A 12,548-nucleotide genomic window follows, 5' to 3' on the forward strand; every position below is an offset into this window, starting at 1 on the left:
TTGTCCGCGTTAGTAACTTACAACTAGTTGTCCATAGTTAGATGCACATAAAATAAATTGATATATATTATCTTGACCCAATTCACGACCCAGTGTATACACGTCTCAGGCTAGATCACAACTCAAAGTATATATATTTTTTAAATCAACCTCAACCTTGTATAGCTAACTCCAACATTACTGCATATAGAGTGTCTATGGTTGTTCCAAATAATATATATAGATGGATCGATATGATATGTCAAAACATTTGCATACGTGTCTATGGTATCCCAAGATTACATAATATATTAGAATATATGTATTATACAATATAAGTTAGCTAGGATATGATTAATATAGATTTGTTACCAATTTTCATGTAGCTACAACAAGTAAAAATATCCAATATTGTTTTACCCATAACTTCTTCGTTTTAAATCCGTTTTCAGTGATTCAAGTTGCTATGGTTTCATATTGAACTTAAGTTTATGAATCTAAACAGAAAAAGTATAAGTTTATAGTCGGAAATACAGATTACAAGTCGTTTTTGTAAAGGTAGTCATTTCAGTCGAAAGAACGACGTCTAGATGACCATTTTGGAAAATATACTTCCACTTTGAGTTTAACCATGATTTTTAGATATAGTTTCATGTTCATAAGAAAAATCATTTTCCCAGAAGAACAACTTTTAAATCAAATTTTATCATAGTTTTTAATTAACTAACCCAAAACAGCCCGCCTTGTTACTACGACGGCGTATATCCGGTTTTACGGTATTTTTCGTGTTTTCAGGTTTTAAATCATTAAGTTAGCATATCATATAGATATAGAACATGTGTTTAGTTGATTTTAAAAGTCAAGTTATAAGGATTAACTTTTATTTGCGAACAAGTTTAGAATTAACTAAACTATGTTCTAGTGATTACAAGTTTAAACCTTCGAATAAGGTAGTTTTATATATATGAATCGAATGATGTTATGAACATCAATACTACCTCAGGTTTTGTGGATAAACCTACTGGAAATGAGAAAAATAGATCTAGCTTCAAAGGATCCTTGGATGGCTTGAAAGTTCTTGAAGCAAAATCATGACACGAAAACAAGTTCAAGTAAAATTTCCACTCGAAATAAGATTGTTAAAGTTATAGAAATTGAATCAAAGTTTGAATATGAGTATTACCTTGTATTAGAAAGATATCTTACTGTAAATAAGAAAGATTTCTTGAAGTTGGATGATCACTCAAAGTGGATTTGCAAGATTGAAAGTAAGCTAGCAAACTTGGAAGTGTTGTTGGTGTGTTCTTGAGTAGTTGTTTTGTATCTTGGTTTATGTATGGATTTATGAACTAGATTGAGCTAGATTTTGATGAAGATGATGAAGAACACTTAGAACAATGTAAGAACACTTGAGAGAGAGTAATTTGATTCAAGAAAATTGAAATGGAAATGTGTTTGTGAGTACTCCCATTCACGTGAATCTTAAGTTTCCATATAGGCTCCATTAGTTTGTTATTTTGTGAGATATTTCATGCTAGATGTTAAATGATGGTTCCCACATGGTTAGGTGACTCACATGGGCTGCTAAGAGCTGATCATTGGAGTGTATATACCAATAGTAAATATATTTAGAAGCTGTGTATTGTACGAGTACAATTACGAGTGTATGCGAGTAGAATTGTTGTTGAAAATGAATGAGGATGTAATTGTAAGCATTTTTGTTAAGTAGAAGTACTTTGATAAGTGTCTTGAAGTCTTTCAAAAGTGTATGAATATATATTAAAACACTACATGTATATACATTTTAACAGAGTCGTTAAGTCATCGTTAGTCATTACATGTAAGTGTTGTTTTGAAACCTTTAGGTTAACGATCTTGTTAAATGTTGTTAACCCATTGTTTATTATATCAAATGAGATGTTAAGTTATTATATTATCATGATAACATGATGTATTAATATATCTTAATATGATATATATATACAGTTAAATATTGTTACAACGATAATCGTTACATATATGTCTCGTTTCGAAATCATTAAGTTAGTAGTCTTGTTTTTACATATGTAGTTCATTGTTAATACACTTAATGACATGTTTACTTATCATTTATCATGTTTATATATAGTGTAACAATATCTTGAATGATTCATATGTAATTAGTAAAACGTTGTTATAACGATAATCGTTATATATATCGTTTTCAAGTTTCTTAATTCAATAGTCTCATTTTTATGTATATAACTCATTGTTAAAATACCTAATGAGATACTTACTTATCATAATATCATGTTAACTATAACTATATATATATATATATATATATATATATATATATATATATATATATATATATATATATATATATATATATATATATATATATATATATATCCATATATATGTCATCATATAGTTTTTACAAGTTTTATTGTTCGTGAATCACCGGTCAACTTGGGTGGTCAATTGTCTATATGAAACCTATTTCAATTAATCAAGTTTTAACAAGTTTTATTGTTTAACATGTTGGAAACACTTAATCACGTAAATAACCATTTCATTTAATATATATATATATATATATATATATATATATATATATATATATATATATATATATATATATATATATATATATATATATATATATATATATAAACATGGAAAAGTTCGGGTCACTACTGTAACGACCCTGGAATTTCCAACATTTATTTATTAATAATTATTATTATTAATACGTGTGATTAAACGAATGTACGTTATTACATTTACATGTTGCCATGATTGCCCGAACTTGACTTTAATGGCCCGAAACGTCTTTGTGACACCCGGAACTTTCACGAATAATATTTTTAGATATTATTTACATTCATGATTAAATTTATTAATCATTTTAATTAACTAAGGCTATTAGTTAGTTACTTGGGCTTTAATTGGTTTAACTTGTGATTTATTTGAACTTGGGCTTTGTTAGTGTAATGGACTCATGTTATTGGACTTCCAAGCCCACCCTACATTATTAATGGACTTAGTTAGCCCATGTCCTACACTTGTAAGTATCAATTAGATGGAGACTACTTAGTTTAATACTTGAAAGAATCTAGTTAGCTTGTTATCCCCATGCATGACCATTCATTAACCACCTTTATGAAGCTTTACATTCTAGTGACCACAAAACTTCTCCTTTCCCCCCATTTTCTGCTGAAAACTGCAGCCCCTAAGCTCCCTTTAGGAGTGTTTTGTTTCATTTTCTTGTTTACTACTTCACTCACAAATCCTCTCATTTTCACACACATTCATTTGCTCTCAAACTCCTTCTCTCATTTCTCTCTCAAGTTGTAAGTAGCAAGATTTAAACTTCTCTTCTTTTCTTCAAACAAAACCGATTTCTAGCACCCTTAAATCATCATCATTCTTTGATTGTTATAATCTTTTGTTACTTGTGTTGATTACTAGTTGTTATTATCTTTATTTACTTGCATGTTTTCAAGAATCAAACTTCTTAGTTTAATTCTTCTTTTATCTTGAATCTTCAAGAACATACAAGACATAAACTCTCTAGTTTATGATCTCCACTAAATACTTGTTCAAAGTTTATAAAGTTCATTGTTGAAAGACATACTTGAAGTTCATGAAGTAAATTTTAAAGTTTACTTTCTAAAGATCAAACCTTGGTTTGAATCTTTAAAGTATGAACAACCATGAACCTTTTCTTGTTTATTTAAGTTTACTTCTTCAATTTATGCACTTTAATTTCATGTAGTTAGTTTATATGGTCAAGTACTACAAGTTAGTCTTGATCTCATATCTCTTGAACAAATTAAGTTAGCCTTGGAAATTCAAGAACACACAAATAAGTTTTCTTTAAATATAACTTTGGATCTAGACTTTTGAGTCTTGGATCTTGAAGATCAAACTAAGAACTATGTTCTACTACTTATGATCTTGATTAGTTAGTTAACTTTCAAGTTTATAGTTCAATATTTCTTTTAAAGTTCATGTATGTGTTAGATCTAAGACTTTGATGTAACTTTGGTTCATCAAACTTCATACAACTCTTAAGTGAGTTGTGCTTCATGTCTTAGACTTGCACTAGGGTTATGATGGTCAAGACTTGGTTAAGATGATGTAGATACATCAATGAGTTGTACACTTGAAGCTATATGCATCAAGGATGAGAACCATGATGAACATCAAGCACCAAGACCACCGGAACCCTTTTTAAACTCACTGTTCTGTCCAAAACCTACTGACCTGATGCTTCTGGAACATACCAGTAGACCTGGGCTGTTCTAACCTTGATTTTTAGATAGAACTTTTCGAGTAGATAACTTTTCATATAGGACTCGTCTTAATCCGAGTTACGGTTTAGGATTTATGGCCCTCCGATCGTTACTATGTCCTTTAACGTTGTGCAGAAATTTCTGACCTACTCGCACTTAGACCGTCGCCACGGTCAAACCAAGACGAGTTTGCTTCTGTAAATTTTACCACACTTAAGGGACTCATAGACGGAGCCATGGCCACTGGTCTCACCTTAATTCAGTAAGGGTAGAGGGCGTGGTGACTGACTAAAGTCAGACTTTGTTTTAAACTACTTTCATAAACGAAACCTACCTTACGCCTTTTGTTTAATGATGAATGATGATGACCCTTAAGACCTTAATTACATACTTTTAAACCTATTAAGACGATTTACTGACTTAGTACTATTTGACTTAGGTTGAGGACTTCGGACCATTTACTTGCACACCTTTCCCGACTACTACTTTACCGCTACATATCATTGTGAGTTATAGCATTCCCTTTTTACTTTAACTTATTTTGGGAACTGAGAATACATGCGGATTTTATGTTTTACATACTAGGCACGAGTACTTAAACTTATATATGTGTGGGTTATACAACGGCAGAAACATTCCCTTTAGCTCGGTAACGTTTAATCATTGGTTTTTGAACCGTGAACGCGAATCTTAGATATGGATCCATAGGGTTTGACATCCCCACTCGAGCTAGTCGCGCTAGTATTTAATGAGTGTTTAATACTTCGTAAACATACGCACTTGCCAAGTGTACTTTCAGGGGGTATAAACGTTAAGTTAGTTACCAAGTGCCCACGGTTAACATATACTTTATCATACTGTTTTGAAACGCTCTTTGTAGCACTGAAATCTCGTGGCCTACCTTACATACTGTTATACTTAAACTATAGCTCACCAACCTTTGTGTTGACGTTTTTAAGCATGTATTTCTCAGGTGCTTGAGGTTGCTTCCGCTGTGTACTAGTCGTGCTGTAGAACCCGCTGCTTAGAGTTGTTATCGCATGACTACTTATCTTGCATTCAAACTTATTTACTTTTGAAACTATGTTATGTAACGACCTTTGAGGTCACGTACACTTATTTATTTGCTTCTACTTAGTGAAACATGCTTTTGAAATGTAAAACATTTGATATCGGTTATGACATCACCTTTTTATCGTGAATGCAACTTCTTTAATTACAGCATATAGTACTTAACTTTGTAATGATCCTGTTGTTGATGATTCGTACACGATGGTTTTGTACGGGGCATCACATTTGGTATCAGAGCATTGGTTGTAGGGAATTAGGTTGCATTAGTGAGTCTAAGACCGACCCGAGTAGGATTCACTAATAGGACTAATCTACAACTTGCTAGTTTACTTGTTTCCGCTGAATTTACTGCATGCTACTGCTTACTTTTTCCGCTATATGCCGTATGCTACTACATGATTTCACTACTGCATGATGCTACTTGCTTTCGATTGCATGCTACCTTCATACGAATTACTGTTATTGCCATGCTAGTTACCGTTATACATGATTTAAACTGTTGGCCTATTATTTGCTTGCTTTATGACATACTGACATGGAAAATTTATTTTTCCTTGTTCAGATGTCGGATGTTCCACCTGCTGGCATTTCGGGCAGTACAGACTCAGACCCCGTCGCCCTACCTACTGCTACACCTGCTGCTGCTACTGCCGATACACCGGCCCCGACACCCACTAGTGATCCCGGCGTTTCTACTTCCGGAGTTGGTACTAGTGCACCTGCCCCAGTGTCTGCTCCCGGACCCTCGAGGTCACAGCCCCGCATTGGTGGTATTGAGATCCCCGCGGAGTTCGGGGAAGGGCCGTTTCGTAACCACATGCGCACGCCTTGCCGACGCACTCCCGATGGACGTTTAGTCGTGATTCCACCAGGCAGACACAGACAGATGTTGGCCGCCTTCGGACGCTTCGGATTACCAGCTCAGCCACCAGTGTCACCGCCACACGATTCGGATGACTCATCATCCGCCGATTCTTCATCATCAGACGACTCCAGCGATGATGAGGATCCTGCTGATAGACCTATTCAGGCACCCTCCACCCCGCCGAGGAAGCGGTACCGTTTCGACGGCACCGTCATTCCAGGGGTGAATGGAGGTCGTGCTTTTACTGACGCATTTGGCCATCGTCGTAGGGTTACTGCTCGTAAACGAGTTGTGCCATACCCTGCCAACCCACAGATACGTAAGGTTCCCCGTTACGTATTGACTATTCCTGGAACCGTACCACCTAGATTTAGATACGGACCACTTACATCTAGGGATGTACCGTCTACATCCGGAGCTGGACCATCTACATCAGCACCACCGGCACCACCCGCACCACCCGCCCCACCTGCACCGCCTGCCCCACCAGCTCCCTCTAACGAGGAACTGATGAGGGAGATTGAGACTCTCCGAGCTCGAGTCACTGAGCTCGAGGAGCAGTTAGCTCGGGGAGCAGTTCACTCGCCTTCACCGTAGGACCTTGTATTTAGATTTCATGATGTAATCTAGATATAGTTTCATGTATTTCATATGTATTGTACGAACTTATTCAGATGTATGAAACTTATTATTATTAATGAATGGAACTTTGCGTTATTTAATTCTTGCACGATGTTCTATCTACATTGCTGTACGATGATTCTATGGTATTTGTACCTAGATGCATTATTTCATAACATGTGATGTTTTGATTCCATGTTGGTCACTATATACTGTATTATTACTACTTGCATACTGGATTTTGACTTGAGTCAAAAATTTTGTTTAGAATACCATGGCTAACGGAAGATCCACACCTACCGCCGCCCAGATTGAGGACATGATCAACGAACGGGTTGCTGCAGCCCTAGCAGAAAGAAATCTCGAAGCTCCACCGCCACCACCACCGGTTATTCCACCCGTTCGAAATGGGTGTACATACAAGGAATTCCAGAGCTGCAAACCGCATAACTTCAGCGGCACCGAGGGACCAGTTGGTCTCACCAGATGGTTCGAAAAACTTGAATCAGTATTCCGAGTTAGCAACTATTCGGAGGACAATAAGACCAAGTTTGCATCTTGCACGCTATCAGACGGCGCGCTAACGTGGTGGAACACGTTAGCTCAAGCGAAAGGTATCGATGAGGCGTATGCTACGCCATGGGAGGAATTCAAGGCGGCTATGATTGATGAGTATTGTCCGAGAACCAAAATTCAGAAGATGGAAATCGAATTTATGCAGTTAAAGGCCGTAGGGAACGACCTTAACAGTTACAACCGTAGGTTTTTGGAGTTGGCTCTTATGTGTCCGACCATGGTCACCCCCGAATTCAAGCGCATGGAGAAATACTTCTCGGGACTTCCTAAGTCCATCAAGGGTAATGTCACCTCATCCAAGCCACCGAATGTCCCCGAAGCAATGCGCATGGCGCATACTCTCCTGAATCAAATCATCCTTGACGAGCCGGAGAAGGCTAAGTTTGAAGCCGGTAGTAGCGAAAAGAGGAAATGGGATAACAACCACAACAACCACAACAACAACAACAACAACAACAACAGGGGGAGAAACTACGATCAAACCCCCGCCAAGAGGCACAATAACGGTGGAAACCCTAATCCCAACAACAACACCAACACCAACCCGAACTACAAAGGAACTTTACCTCAATGCAAGAGGTGTTACAAGCACCACACTGGGTATTGCAATGTTGTCTGTGAGAAGTGCCAACGGGCTGGGCACATCGGGAAAGACTGCAAGGTCACCACTTTGAATGGGAAGCCGAACACCAATGGACCTAAGAAGTGCTACGAATGTGGACAGACGGGCCATTTCAGAAACGCATGCCCCAACAAGCGAAAAGATGGCGGGCCACCCCGTGGTAGAGCTTTTAATGTTAATGCAAGGGATGCACGCGATAACCCCGACTTGGTGACAGGTATATTTAAAATCAACAATATTTTAGCTTCTGTCTTGTTTGATACTGGTGCGGATAGAAGTTATGTATGTAGACATTTTTGCAATAAGATTAATTGGTCATTAGTCCCGTTAAAAGAGAGTATGCTTGTCGAGGTCGCAAATGGAAAACTTGAAAAGGTTGACCATATTAGTCGTGGAGCTGTTATCAACATAGCTGGTGCAGATTTCGAAATTGACTTGATACCTATCAAACTAGGAAGTTTTGACGTGATCGTCGGTATGGATTGGTTGAGCAAGATAAAGGCCGATATTATCTGTGGAGATAAAGCACTTCGCATACCACAAGGAGATGGCGAACCACTGGTTATCTATGGAGAGAGATGTACCTCGAAGTTGAACCTCATTAGTTGCGTGAAAGCGCAAAAGATTATGAAGAAGGGACGTTTTGCTGTCCTAGCACATGTGAAAGCGGTAGAAACTGAGGTGAAGAGCGTGAACGACGTTCGAATTGTGAACGAATTTTCCGATGTCTTCCCAGAGGAATTGCCTGGATTGCCGCCGCAGAGAGCCGTAGAGTTTCAGATTGATTTAGTGCCAGGAGCAGCACCTGTAGCTCGCGCACCTTGTAGACTCGCACCTTCCGAGATGAAAGAATTGCAGAGTCAACTACAAGAGCTGTTAGACCGAGGATTTATTCAACCAAGCTTCTCGCCTTGGGGCGCACCTGTGTTGTTTGTGAAGAAGAAGGATGGATCCTTCCGTATGTGTATCGACTACCGTGAACTCAACAAATTGACAATCAAGAATCGGTATCCTCTTCCACGAATTGACGATCTTTTTGATCAACTACAAGGATCGAGCGTTTATTCAAAGATCGATTTGCGATCCGGATATCACCAGCTGAGGGTGAAGGAAAGTGACGTGATGAAAACTGCATTCAGGACCCGTTATGGTCATTATGAGTTTCTCGTGATGCCATTCGGCTTAACAAATGCACCTGCCGTGTTCATGGACCTCATGAATCGTGTCTGCAAGCCTTACTTGGATAAGTTTGTTATCGTCTTCATAGATGATATCCTCATCTACTCAAAGAGCGAAGAAGAACATGAGCAACACCTCCGATTAGTGCTTGAACTCTTAAGACAAGAGCAACTTTACGCCAAATTCTCCAAGTGCGAATTTTGGTTGAAGGAAGTACAGTTTTTGGGTCATGTTGTGAGCGACCAGGGTATCAAAGTTGATCCCGCCAAGATTGAAGCCATCAGCAAGTGGGAGACCCCCACTACTCCAATGCATATTCGCCAATTCCTAGGTCTCGCCGGTTATTATCGAAGGTTTATCGAAGGATTTTCTCTGATTGCGTGTCCTTTGACCGCGCTGACTCACAAAGGGAAGAAGTTCATTTGGGAACCCGCACACGAATCAGCATTCCAAACTTTGAAGAAGAAGTTAACCTCCGCACCTATTCTATCGCTTCCCGAAGGCAGTGACGATTTCGTCGTTTATTGTGATGCATCGATGAGTGGTTTTGGTTGTGTACTGATGCAACGATCAAAGGTTATTGCCTATGCCTCCCGCCAATTGAAGATTCATGAGTGGAACTACACTACGCATGATCTTGAACTTGGAGCCGTTGTCTTTGCGCTCAAATTGTGGAGACATTATTTGTATGGAACTAAGAGCACTATTTTCACCGATCACAAGAGTCTCCAGCACATCTTTGATCAGAAGCAACTGAATATGAGACAGCGTCGATGGATCGAGACGCTCAACGACTACGATTGTGAACTCCGTAATCACCCTGGAAAGGCCAATGTTGTAGCTGACGCTTTAAGCCGAAAGGAGAGGATGGCACCTCTCCGTGTTAGGGCTCTGAACATCACCATCCATTCGAACCTCAACAGCCAGATCAGAGTAGCCCAAGTTGAGGCTCTCAAGGAGGAGAATATATCTCACGAACATTTGAACATACTTGTCTCTCGATTCGAGGTTAGGGAGTCTGGACTCCGATGTTATGCCAGAAGAATTTGGGTACCTTATTATGGAGATCTACGAAACCTGATACTTGATGAAGCACACAAATCGAGATATTCAATTCACCCCGGTGCGGGCAAGATGTACCACGACCTTAAAGAACAGTATTGGTGGCCGAATCTTAAGAAGGACGTTGCGACTTATGTTGGTAAGTGTTTGACTTGCTCGAAGGTTAAAGCCGAGCATCAGAGACCTTCTGGTTTACTTCAGCAACCGGAGATCCCACAATGGAAGTAGGAAAGGATAACAATGGATTTCATTACTAAGCTACCAAAGACGGTGGGCGGATACGATACTATTTGGGTTATTGTTGACCGCCTTACCAAATCTGCACACTTTCTAGCGATGAAGGAAACTGATACAATGGAGAGACTTGCTCAGTTATACATCAAAGAGGTTGTATCTCGTCATGGTGTACCTTTATCGATCATCTCCGATCGCGATCCCCGTTTTGCTTCTAGATTTTGGCGTTCTTTGCAAGAAGCCATGGGAACTCGTCTTGACATGAGTACTACTTATCATCCTCAGACTGACGGGCAAAGTGAACGAACGATTCAGACCTTGGAGGACATGCTGCGTGCATGTGTCATTGATTTTGGAAAGGCCTGGGAAAGGCATTTGCCACTCGCCGAATTCTCGTACAATAACAGTTATCACTCTAGCATTAATGCTGCACCTTTTGAAGCATTGTATGGCCGTAAGTGCCGATCTCCTATTTGTTGGGCCGAAGTAGGCGAAAAGCAAATCACCGGACCCGAGGTAGTCCACGAAACGACGGAGAAAATTGCTCAGATTCAAGCTAGACTTAAGACTGCCCGTGACCGCCAAAAGAGTTATGCCAATCTTAAACGTAAGGACTTTGAATTTAATGTTGGTGATCGTGTAATGTTGAAGGTTGCACCTTGGAAAGGTGTGATCCGTTTTGAAAAATGTGGAAAGTTGAACCCACGATACATTGGTCCTTTCGAGATCTTGGAACGTGTTGGACCAGTTGCATACCGTTTGGATCTACCAGCACAATTGAGCTCAGTTCATCCTACCTTCCATGTATCGAACTTGAAGAAGTGTCTTGCTGCACCCGAACTTATCATACCATTGGAAGAACTTACTATTGACGACAAACTCCACTTTGTGGAGGAACCTGTTGAAATTATGGATCGTGAGATCAAAACTTTGAAACGTAACAAGATTCCGATTGTACGGGTACGATGGAATGCCAAACGAGGACCTGAGTTTACTTGGGAACGAGAGGTTCAAATGATGCGAAAGTATCCTCACCTTTTCCCGACTCCTCCATCTACCTCAGCTTAAATTTCGTGACAAAATTTTCTTTAACAGGTGGGTAATGTAACGACCCTGGAATTTCCAACATTTATTTATTAATAATTATTATTATTAATACGTGTGATTAAACGAATGTACGTTATTACATTTACATGTTGCCATGATTGCCCGAACTTGACTTTAATGGCCCGAAACGTCTTTGTGACACCCGGAACTTTCACGAATAATATTTTTAGATATTATTTGCATTCATGATTAAATTTATTAATCATTTTAATTAACTAAGGCTATTAGTTAGTTACTTGGGCTTTAATTGGTTTAACTTGTGATTTATTTGAACTTGGGCTTTGTTAGTGTAATGGACTCATGTTATTGGACTTCCAAGCCCACCCTACATTATTAATGGACTTAGTTAGCCCATGTCCTACACTTGTAAGTATCAATTAGATGGAGACTACTTAGTTTAATACTTGAAAGAATCTAGTTAGCTTGTTATCCCCATGCATTACCATTCATTAACCACCTTTATGAAGCTTTACATTCTAGTGACCACAAAACTTCTCCTTTCCCCCCATTTTCTGCTGAAAAACTGCAGCCCCTAAGCTCCCTTTAGGAGTGTTTTGTTTCATTTTCTTGTTTACTACTTCACTCACAAATCCTCTCATTTTCACACACATTCATTTGCTCTCAAACTCCTTCTCTCATTTCTCTCTCAAGTTGTAAGTAGCAAGCTTTAAACTTCTCTTCTTTTCTTCAAACAAACCCGATTTCTAGCACCCTTAAATCATCATCATTCTTTGATTGTTATAATCTTTTGTTACTTGTGTTGATTACTAGTTGTTATTATCTTTATTTACTTGCATGTTTTCAAGAATCAAACTTCTTAGTTTAATTCTTCTTTTATCTTGAATCTTCAAGAACATACAAGACATAAACTCTCTAGTTTATGATCTCCACTAAATACTTGTTCAAAGTTTATAAAGTTCATGGTTGAAAGACATACTTGAAGTTCATG

Source organism: Rutidosis leptorrhynchoides, chromosome 2 (assembly GCF_046630445.1).
Source record: "Rutidosis leptorrhynchoides isolate AG116_Rl617_1_P2 chromosome 2, CSIRO_AGI_Rlap_v1, whole genome shotgun sequence".
Taxonomy (NCBI): domain Eukaryota; kingdom Viridiplantae; phylum Streptophyta; class Magnoliopsida; order Asterales; family Asteraceae; genus Rutidosis; species Rutidosis leptorrhynchoides.